This window comes from Eptesicus fuscus, chromosome 22 (genome assembly GCF_027574615.1).
Source record: "Eptesicus fuscus isolate TK198812 chromosome 22, DD_ASM_mEF_20220401, whole genome shotgun sequence".
Classification (NCBI taxonomy): domain Eukaryota; kingdom Metazoa; phylum Chordata; class Mammalia; order Chiroptera; family Vespertilionidae; genus Eptesicus; species Eptesicus fuscus.
Window position 1 is genome coordinate 17,534,435 of NC_072494.1, and position 10,741 is coordinate 17,545,175.

The following is a 10,741-nucleotide window of genomic DNA, read 5'->3' on the forward strand; positions in this document are numbered from 1 at the left end:
TATGATATTCTTATTTATAGATAAACTTCTGGTTTTAACTAACTTGAAGTCTAAAAAGCCATTTTTTTATTCATTAAACTTCTGCTGAGCACAGTGCCTAGACTATTGGAGATGTAACTATATTCTTTGTGCCAATCAAGGTCGTAATAGAGATTTCTTGGCACTTTCAGTATTTAAAAAATCAGATCTTTAGCTCCTGAGAACAGATTGAAATTGAGAAACACTGCCCTCTGAGAAAAGCCATATGGAGAGCCTGGACTATTTGGAAATGATCAAAATATACTGTATATGTCAGGTATTTCATGTACAATTGGCAAGGACCCATACAAATAAGAGAGCATCTTTGGATGCGATGCTGAAAATAAATAGCCCCAAATTAGGGGCAACTGGCAGTTCTTGGCCCTCCTATTACTCTTGATAATGTTCTTTTGTTCATTAAGACTTTTTGGGTCGCTAGTGACAGAAATCAACTCTAACTGGCTTGTGCAATAAGAGAATTCTTTCATTCACAAAGTCTGGAGCATACTTAAGTCAGAGAACTGACAGAAGAGCCTCAGGGTCTTTAACCAGAACCAAAGTCACAGATTCCTCTGTCTCCACTTGACTTTATTCAGCAAGCATATTCTCTCCATATATTAATTAGCAACCTCAGATAAACACCATCCAGTCTTGGAAACCTCAGGGAATAGATTAGTCCCAGGAAAAGATTAAGACTAACATTTTTCAGATCATGTGCCCCCTTGAGACAATCACAGTAACCAGTGAGATGTAGACCTGGAATGCCCACCTGATAACCCTGTGGCCAGGGGACAATGTTTGTTACAGGAGAGGAGAAACAGAAAGCTTATTTTTCCAACAAAAATAATAACCTTTCACAGGCTGATACAGATGTGGCATTTATCAAATGTCTTTATCACAATGCCCTCTTTTCAGCTAGGCTGGGGACAGTGTATTGCTCCCTTTCAGATGTCACTGATGTTCTGGGGGATATCAAATTCCCCAAGATTCTGTGAGCAAAGTGAGTCTCTAGGTTACCTAGGAACCTCTAGAATACAAGTCTATTAAGGAAGAAGATTAAGTAATTCTGTTAGTGATGCCTGACAACAGTGGTTATCAGGATGGTTCCAGAAAGAAATATATTTCCTTACCTTGAAGCTGCTGGAAGTCCTATAGAGCTGACACACAGGTCACATGAAGAGTAGTAAGGGAACAAGTGTCAATGGAGGCATCATTCCTTTTGAACTGTCACACTGATGACATATCTGCTGAAGAATGTGTAAAGACAAATGAAAAGCAGTCTTATTTTTCTTAGTTCTCATTGCCTGAAAAAAAAATGTTTTTGCCACCATCACATTTAAAACAGTGATTTTCAACCACTGTGCAACAAGAATTTTTAAAACATGCAATACGTGACTATTTAGTCAGGGGCACTGACCTCCTTTCCCTTAGACTATCTAATAAAAAATGACAACAGCCAACACAACAATAGTTACCAGGTGTAAATGAATAAATTTTTTACCTTTTTTTTTGTCAGATTGGCAAAAAATTATATTCTTTGGTGTGCTGAATTTTAGTAATTAGTTTATGTATACCTTGAGATGAAAAGGGTTGAAAATTGCTGCATTAAAAGATAGCAAAAATTCTAGAGAAAGTATGAATAGCTTCAAATATATTAAGATAGTTCTTTTTATAAAATTTATTTTTGCAAAGATTAAAAAACCATGCCAAACTGATTGAAGACCCCTGTTGAGAACATTAAAACATTTATTGTGCAGCATTGTAATTTGTATCTGAAAAAATAAGCATTTAACCATGTTCATTTCTAAGCATATACAACTGTCACGGAAGAAACAATTAAGAAATTCTGTTTTGCATTCCATTGGAGGCTCACTTCTGTTTTGGAGAAGTACCCTAGCTATGGGGTATAGCCCCTCCACTGGCTGTTACTCTGCTTTTTTGCTTCTTAGATAGAAACCTCTAGCTCAAACTAAATCATTCCATCTTTAACCATGCTGCAAGCAAAAGTTTGTCAGCTGAGATAGTTTCCTAGCTGTTACACACATGTTCAAACGAAAAAAATAAAAAAATGAATTGTTATGATTCATTCTTATCTGAATGGGTCTCCTAAGAAAAGATTACTCTGAGCTTCTGCCTTCTTGCTTTGGGGCCTCCTTCCAGAGACTGATCTTCCTGACCCCCTTTATTCTCAGCAACCCAGAGCTTCCCACGATTTCTATTCAGAGGTTTCAACTTTGTTCGTTTCTAAGTAAGTTTAAAGTCTACCTACTACCTGAATCTTTTCCCTCCATGTCTGTGCACTGTGAGGCAGATGTAGTGTTAAATCATGACCCCATTTATCAAACAATGACCCCTCCTTGGGACTCCGTGGTGCTCTAAATCACAGTCAAAGACAAGCCTCATCTAAATGGCCACATTTTTGTTAATTAGTCAAGATTAAAGAAAGAAATGTCTGATTTAAGGAAAGTATTCATATCTAACAGCCTCAAGATTCAGAAGTAATGACTGAAAGCTAATTATAGAAAGTCTGAAAGGGGTTATAATCCTTAGGCTTCGATTTTTTAAATATATATTTTATTTTCTTACAGAGAGGAAGGGAGAGGGAAAGGGATAGTTAGAAACATCAATCAGCTGCCTCCTACACACTCCTTACTGGGGATGTGACCACAACCAAGGTACATGCCCTTGACCGGAATCGAACCTGGGACCCTTCAGTCCACAGGCCGACGCTCTATCCACTGAGCCAAACTGGTTAGGGCCGATTTTTTTTTTTTTTAAATCCTAAAATTCCATGGAGTGTTCTCCAAATTATTAAAAATCCCTTTTAAGGAAGTGAAACTCAATGAGCTATTTCTGTACTCTTTTCTCATTCCTTCACTGAAAAAAAAAAGTATTTTTCTCATTATGTAAATAAAACTCCCTCTGCAGTATTTTCTCCTTCCCTTTATTGAAATACTAGTGGCCCAGTGCAGGAAATTCGTGCATGGAGTGGGGGTTCCCTCAGCCCAGCCTGCACCCTCTCCAATCGGACATCCCTCTCACAATCTGGGACTGCTGGCTCCTAACCATTCACCTGCCTGCCTGCCTGATTGCTCCTAACCCCTCTGCCTGCCTGCCTGATTGCCCCAACTGCCCTCCTGCTGGCCTGATCTCGCCCCCAACAGCCCTCCCCTGCCAGCCTGATCTTGTCCCCAACTGCTCTGCCCTGCCGGCCTGGTCGCCCCAACTGCCCTCCCCTGCAGGCCTGATCTCACCCCCAACTGCCCTCTCCTGCCAGCCTCATCTCACCCCCAACTGCTCTCCCCTGCTGGCCAATTTGGTTCTGATTGGTCAGTTTCTATGCCAGTCAGCGTCAAAAGCTCCACCTCCTAGGCAGCCATTGGCTCCTCACAGTTCACCCAGATTTTGTTCTGATTGGTCAGTTTCTATGCCAGTCAGTGTCTCCGGGCCTATCTCCGTGCATGATCAGAAAGGCGGGGCTGATCAGTAGCCCCCACAGAGGCCTGGAGAGAAACAGAGGCGTGGCTGCTGGCGAAGCCCAGAGAGAAAGAGACAACGGCTGATCAACAGCTGCCACAGAGGCTGTTGATCAGACCCTGGCTCTCTCTTTGGGCCCCTCTCCGGGCCTGATCTGCAGCCCCCTTGGCAGTCAGTGCTGGGTTGCCACGCCTGCACCAGTGGCAGTCAGTGCTGCGTCACCATGGCAACCCAGCACTGACTGCAGGACTGACTTCCGGTTAGTTGAGCCTTCAGTCATTTTGGACGTTACGGACCCTGGGTGTTTATATATTAGGATACAGGAATCGTCAATGTACAACTTCATCCATATTCTCAAAGTAAACATGGTCATGTAATGAGGAACCAGATCCAAAACAAGCAATCATCCCAACCCTTAAAAACCCATTGTGCTTCTTTCCAGTAATTCTCTACCCTGGGAAACAACATTCTGCATTCTATCATATATATTTTGGCCCTTTTTGGAAATGCATAACCCTGAGCAATATATATTTTGTGTCTTTCTTCTTTCACTCAACATAATGTTGAGATTAACCCATGTAGTTTGATTATTGTCGTTGCTATTTAGTACTTTCTACATACAAAGAACACAATCTATTTGTCCATTCTGTTATTGATAGACATTTGTTTTTTGTTTTTTTCAGTTTTGGCTTGACTATACAGTTCTACTATATTTCTTCCTGCATTCTCATGCCTCTACCAGGATTATTTCTCTTCTGCATGAAGAACTCCCATTACAATTACCTTTCATGACGTTCTACTGATGATGAAGAATCTTGGTATTTAAATGTCTTTATTTAACCTGAACTTTGAAAGACAATATTACTAGATACAGAATTTGAGGTAGGAAATTCTTTTCATTCAGCTATTTGAATATGATTTCCATTATTTACCAGCTTCCATAATTTTAACTAAGAAGTCAGTTGCTTTCTTACAGTTTCTTTGAAATCAAAGTTCTTTTTAACTGACTTTAAGGTTTTTCTCCTTCTATTTGCTTTCAGTAGCTTTATTATGATTTTCATTCGTGTAATTTTCTTTATATTTTCCTACTTGGCATTCATAACACTTCTTAAATCTATGGCTGGATGTTTTACAGCAGTTTTGAAAAATTATCAGCCATTATCTCTTCAAATATTGCATCTGCCCCATTCTCTCTCCTAGAATTTGCACTTACATTGTCCTATGTTTGTTATCTCAGTACTTTCCTTTGTCTCGCTATATTTTATTCTGGATAATTTTTACTGATTTACCTTCCAATTCACTAACTATATCTTGTCTATGTCTAATCTGCTATTAAACCCATCTACTGATTTTTAAAAATCAATCATTGTATTTTTTTATTCTAGAATCCCAATTCAATTATTTTTACAGATTCACTTTCTGCTGGAACTTTTAACCTTGTCCTACATTTTCTTAAAATTTTTCATCATAGCTATTTAAAAGCCCATGTCTAGTAACTCTAATAAATGTTTTCTACAGGTCTCTTTCATCCCCCCTCCCCACCCCGAATGCTTTTTCACTTCACTTTTGATCATTTGGTCTTGCCTAATGGAAAGACTAATAATATTTTGTTAAATGCTAGTGTTAAAAATATAATATTTTTAAATAGTTTTAAGTTTTTGTTGAGGTTACCTTCCTGAACAGGGCATTTACTTTGCTTTGTAGGTCACTTTATTCTAATCTGTGGGACTAAACTGACTTTAGAGTTTGTTTCAGTCTCTGAGGGGCTGATTCTATTCATTCTTATTCCTAATTTGTAATCCTTTAGGGTGGGGGGTCCCAAATGAATGTCTGATTATTTAGCATATTCTTAACACCTTCACAAACTCCAATTCTAATTTTTGTTCCTTCAATTTCATAAAACTGCTAAAAGCTGCCCTCAGTTTCTCAATTTCTTGGCTCCTTTTAAAGTGGGAAATAGCTCGATGGGAAAAGCAGCTCCAAATGTTAGGTTCATCTCTTTGTTCTATTATTTTGAAGTTATTGGTGCCTTACACCTCTCCAATGCCATCACAATTATTTTTTTAATTTATCCAGATGTTAAGTTGCTATTGTAGGAGTGTTGGTCAGGTAGAAGCTATTCAGTCATAGCTGGAAGGGAAAGTTAATACTCCTCTAGAGATTATTATCTTAACATTGATCACATCTAGACTGACCTGAGCAATTTCTAATAGAGTGTTTAACTTATTAACATTAAGGAATGACAAGGTTCAAATTAATACTTAGAAATAATACTTAAGAAAGTAATTTAAAAGCAACACTAAATATGAGTTCTTATTCAGACTGCTAATGGGCACTTATTTTTAAATTTAAACTCTTTACATATTTCACTCTTAAATAATGTAATGATAAACATCTATGGATATATACCTTTATGTCATGATGTCCTGAGTAAACTTCTAAAGGCATATTTTCTTGGTCAAAGTTATGGACATTTTTAAAGCTCTGCCACATTTTAGCCTATTGTCTCTAGAAAGATTTGGCTATTACGTGGTAATAATTAAACTTAATTTTCTGTGTATCTAAAACTTTGTATTTTTTAATTTTAGAAGAGACAGGAAAATATTTTTATCCTGGAAAATACTTTTCCCTACCCATCCAGCTATAAATTTTTATAACGGAAATTTTTATTTTATTCTTCACACACAGCAAAAGATCTCTTTGAGCATTATTCAAAATATATCAAATTTCATCCATAAAAGGCCATTTATTCCTGGCAACATGTTTGAGTTTATAATATCAAAGAGGGGGTTCCCCAGAAATTCACTTTATAACTTTAAATGCTTCAATAATTGCTGAAGTACAGGGCTTGTGAGCAAAGACTAACAATCAGAAAAGTACTTAGAATTTTGCACATAGTTAGACATTTCCAACATATTTGTGTGACATGACAGTGTTCATGCTCTTCTGTTGCCACCCACTGGAAAGCTCCATTGGAGATGTTTAATACGGGTCAATATATGACTTGGTTCAGTTCACATGAAGTAGAAAAAACTTGGGTTCTGCACTTTGGAATGACAGGACCAAACATCGTGTGACTACCTCTTTAAAAGCTACAAGAATAGGGGGTGGCCTAAGGCACCTCAACCAGGGAGGCTGACTTCAAATTACCAGACACGTCTATTATGAAGTGCTGAAAGGGGAAAGAAAAACAAATAATAAAGTTACAAAACAAAGTTTATTTTATCAAAATTAAAACCGCTTCCTTCTCTGCACTTCAGAGTAACCTTGAGATGGAATAGGCTGAGGATTACATTGCTATAATCCCTTAGCAGTTAGTTCCACAGCAGGGGGTGCTGCTATAGACAAAATTATAGGGTTAGGAATGTTCACAATTCAGTAACCTGATTGGCTGGCTATTCCTCAGGGCTCTTGAATCAAATATTTATACATCTAAATGGGAGCAAAGAAAGGAAAATGGTTCATAAAGAGAGTCCCAGAGCATGTATTATTGAAATAACAGATGGAATATTATATTTTTGAAACATTCTTTCTATAAAGAAATCTTTTGAAGTGTGTTTTGGTAGGATAAGCTGAGCCAAGAGTGTTGGAGAGAGACAGAAAAAAAATGGTTTTATTTTCAAATGGTTGGTGTCAGCAGTGTACAAAGTTAGCACTTCCCCAAAACGGCACGTCTCAAATACACTGCGGGGCAACGTGTTTGCAAAGTCTCTGCTTTACATGGACGTCCCAGGGGAGGAATCATTCAGAAAACACTTGCTTGTCACTGCTCACTTTGTGCCTAGAGTCTCCCAGACCTTGACCTCTGAAATCTTTGCCGAGGGGGTATGGCCCCTCCCCTCTGATTTTTCATGTTTCCTAAACTGACTGAAACCTAAGCTAACATTCAGGGCATTGTCTCATAAAAGCTACTGGCCATCTATTAGCTGAGATTTTGGTAACAAGCAGATTAAGATTGTGTATTTTATGCCACATGGGCAATATTGCTGAGTCATCTAGTTGGGGTTTAAGAATAAAAATGGATCATGTAATATAAGGCAAAAAGCAGGAAAGTCAGGCAGAAGGCCAAATGAGAAATGTATCACATTTGCTTTATTTTCCTCTACGTGGGAGCCTGAATCCATGACAGAATCAATAGTTCAGAATGATTCTGTTGTCTTTCCAGGAAAAATACCCCATTACTAAGCAATCAGTTAAAGTGCTCCATGGCCAGTCCAACTTCTCCGTCATTTAGCTCTCAGGACATGGTTCAGGACATGCTAGTCTCAGCTGTGGACTGGATGTGCTATATGATGATGAGATTTATGCATGACAACTGGCAGTTACTCTGGCCAAGGAAAGAGAGAATTCACAGGAACACAATTATTTTGACTTTGTATGCAGGCATGCTCTCTATCCATGACGGGGATCTGAATGTAATTCCTGGTTAAGCTATTGTTATGAGGAACAAAAGAAAGAGTATCCTGGGACAAGGGGTAATGCTTATGATGTAATAAATAAAGGAAGTTCATTCCTGTTGAAGCCCAAGCTATTGGTATTTGCTGATCGGGTGATCCAGGTATTGATAAGAGTTTTAGGATTTGATTTTTTGTACAGGCCCTGAACATCAAACAACAGTCAGTTGGCAAAGGGTAAAAAGCCAGTAACCTATTGTTTCCGAAAAATCAGAGTGTACAATCAGATAGCAATCTCTGCCAAAAGAAAGAGGCTATAAGAGAAAAAGAGAAAGCAACTCATTTCCACCCACCTGTGGGGCCACGTCAGAGCAAAGTAAGAAAATGCTTGGGCAATGGCTCCTTGGGCGATGGCATCTGCTCAGGGAGTTGACTCAGAGAGTGTCAGAAGCTCAGGGCTCCAGCCGGCAGCAAAAAGGACTCTTGGCAGAGCTGCTTCCTGCACCTCTTTTGATCACAGGGCTCAGGCTTGGAAAGGTTTTCACCAGTCTTGTGGTTTCCTGGTCGTGCGTCAATAGATTCTGGCTGAAATACTTCACTTCCTTCGGGCCAGCCCCTCCACCAATGGCTCCTGGCTCCATGGTTCACTCTCTCCAGCTTTGAACTAGACTCCAAGGACACTGCTGGCTGCAGCAAGAACCTTGAATGAGAGGCCTACAGCTGGATGGGAGCCCTCCCCTCTTTGCAACGGGGATCCTAAGTGGGGGAAAAATAGGTTTAATGGAATCACACCGAAAGTCCTTTGAAGCATCGAAGCATAGAATATTACATGTGGTTCCCACACAATTTCTTTTAAAAGACAGTCTGCTATAGAATCACCTGGACAACTGGTTAAATTATAAAAGTTCCCAGTCCAGTCTCAGACCTTCTAAACCAGAATCTCTGAGTGGATACTGGGAGTCAGTGTTTTTAAGAATCTCCTTCACAATTCTGATACACAGTCACTGCCTAGTATTATAGACCCAATTTCATAAATTAGGAAACTCAGGCCCAGAAAAACAGGTCCTAACCACAGAATGTTCCTGTGTGCTTTGACCCCATGGATCTCTCTAAACAGGACACATTCTGCTACATAGGACCCTTTTTAAATTCTACCACTCTCAACTCAAGTAGTATTAGAGAAAAATGTGTAAATTCAGAACAGCTTTCAGTAAAGATAGCGCTTTTGTTCATCTGTTTTTGGTGAGGACCCTGGCAGTATGGACAATTCACATATACAAAAGAGGAATTTCTCAGACACGTTAGTGAGTGATAATTACATACATTCAAAAATTTCAGGGTTAATTCTAGAACAAGGTTTATGATGGATTATGTGGGGGGAGTGGTGTGGTGTAAGAAGGATTGAACAGAATTTCCCAATTAAAATGGATTAATTGTCCTCTTGAACTGGATGGCATTAGAAACACTAGATTCTGCAATGGATCAGAACCATCATAAGCTGAAAATAGCACCAGGAATACTAAATGCTTTTATCATTCAGATGTTTTACAGACCAGAGTTTAGATTGTGCAAATAGTCATAGACTATCTCAGAGAAGTCATAATCCCAGGTGATTAAGTACTTAGTGGTAAATGCATGGAAGAAAAAAAATTTTAGTAGAATAAAATTGTGGTTGCTAATAAGACTTTTGGAGTAAGACATACTATATGAATCAAAAGCCCAGCTCTACCATGACTAGCTGTGTGGCCTTGAGGAAGTTATTTAACTTGAGTTTTAATTTCCTCATCTATAAAATGAAGCCTGACAGGGCTCTTCGGAATATTAAAGCATGGTGGGGAGGAGGGAATTGGTGAGGGGGTGCTGAGGTTATTAAAGAAAACAAAAGGCAAAGAGAAAAATGCAGATGAACTAAGATGACCAAAGGAGAAGACATCTAGACTAATAAGACTAAAAGAGAAACACACTAAAAATATTTGTATGGTAATTAATCTAAATTCTCAAGCTAAGTTTTGTCACCCATCCCCAGAGTTCAGTGCCTATAGACAAACTCTACCTAACTCTAGGAGTATGTACAGACTGTTGAACATGGCTAGAATATATGCATTGGATCAGCTTCATGAAATTAAGGATTGATTTTTATCTGTTTTTTCTCCCCCACTCTCATGTTCAGTGGTTAGTTGTGAATGTAATGAATGCATTTGGTGGGATTAAATAAGGGCCCAAAGCCTTGATATTTCAATAAGGGAGGAGGCTGGTGAATACATAATGAATATAGAAATACCTCTGTGTCTTCTGGATGATGGCTCTACTGTGTGCAACTGTGATTTTGAAAGCCATGGTAATCAAGAGATGTGGAAAGTTTCCCTGTTATGTTACCAAAATGCCTTCAACTCTACATTGAAACCAATGTTCCTGGAGAACAATCGCCTAGAAAGAAGTTCTGATATTACAACACATTGCCAAATAAATAGAAGGTGATACTGTTAGTATCTCAAATTAGATGAAGACAAGAAAGCCAAAAGTTTGCCCTGAATGTTTTTAAAAATATTGCTACAATGTAATAGAGTCTTGCTGGATAGGTATTAACAATAGACAGAAATGTAATAAAATCCTTCTTGTATTATTAGAGTTAAAGTTTAAAGCCATTAAATTTTTTAAAAAGAAGGAAGGATGCAGGAGGTAAGGAGGGAGGAAGGGAGGAAAGAAGAGAGAGAGAGAAAGGGGGGAAAAGAAAGGAAGAAAAGAAGAGATGCAAGGAGGGAGAGAGGGAAGGAAGTAAAATCAACAAAGAGAGCATAGGATCATATACTTAAACCAAATTGTAAGTTAGCTGAAACCTGAATTATTTTCTA

At 38.6% G+C, this 10,741-nt stretch overlaps 1 long non-coding RNA gene across 2 annotated transcripts in view; it reads right to left on the reverse strand.

Moving 5' to 3' along the window:
- LOC114233064 (uncharacterized) overlaps positions 1-1,225 on the reverse strand; it is an 84,525-nt gene extending 83,300 nt beyond the window's left edge. For both annotated transcript variants that reach the window (XR_003619189.2, XR_008555163.1), the window contains exon 1: positions 1,149-1,225. This is a non-coding gene — a long non-coding RNA (uncharacterized LOC114233064). The remainder of the gene's footprint in view (positions 1-1,148) is intronic.
- Between the last annotated feature and the right edge of the window lie 9,516 nt (positions 1,226-10,741).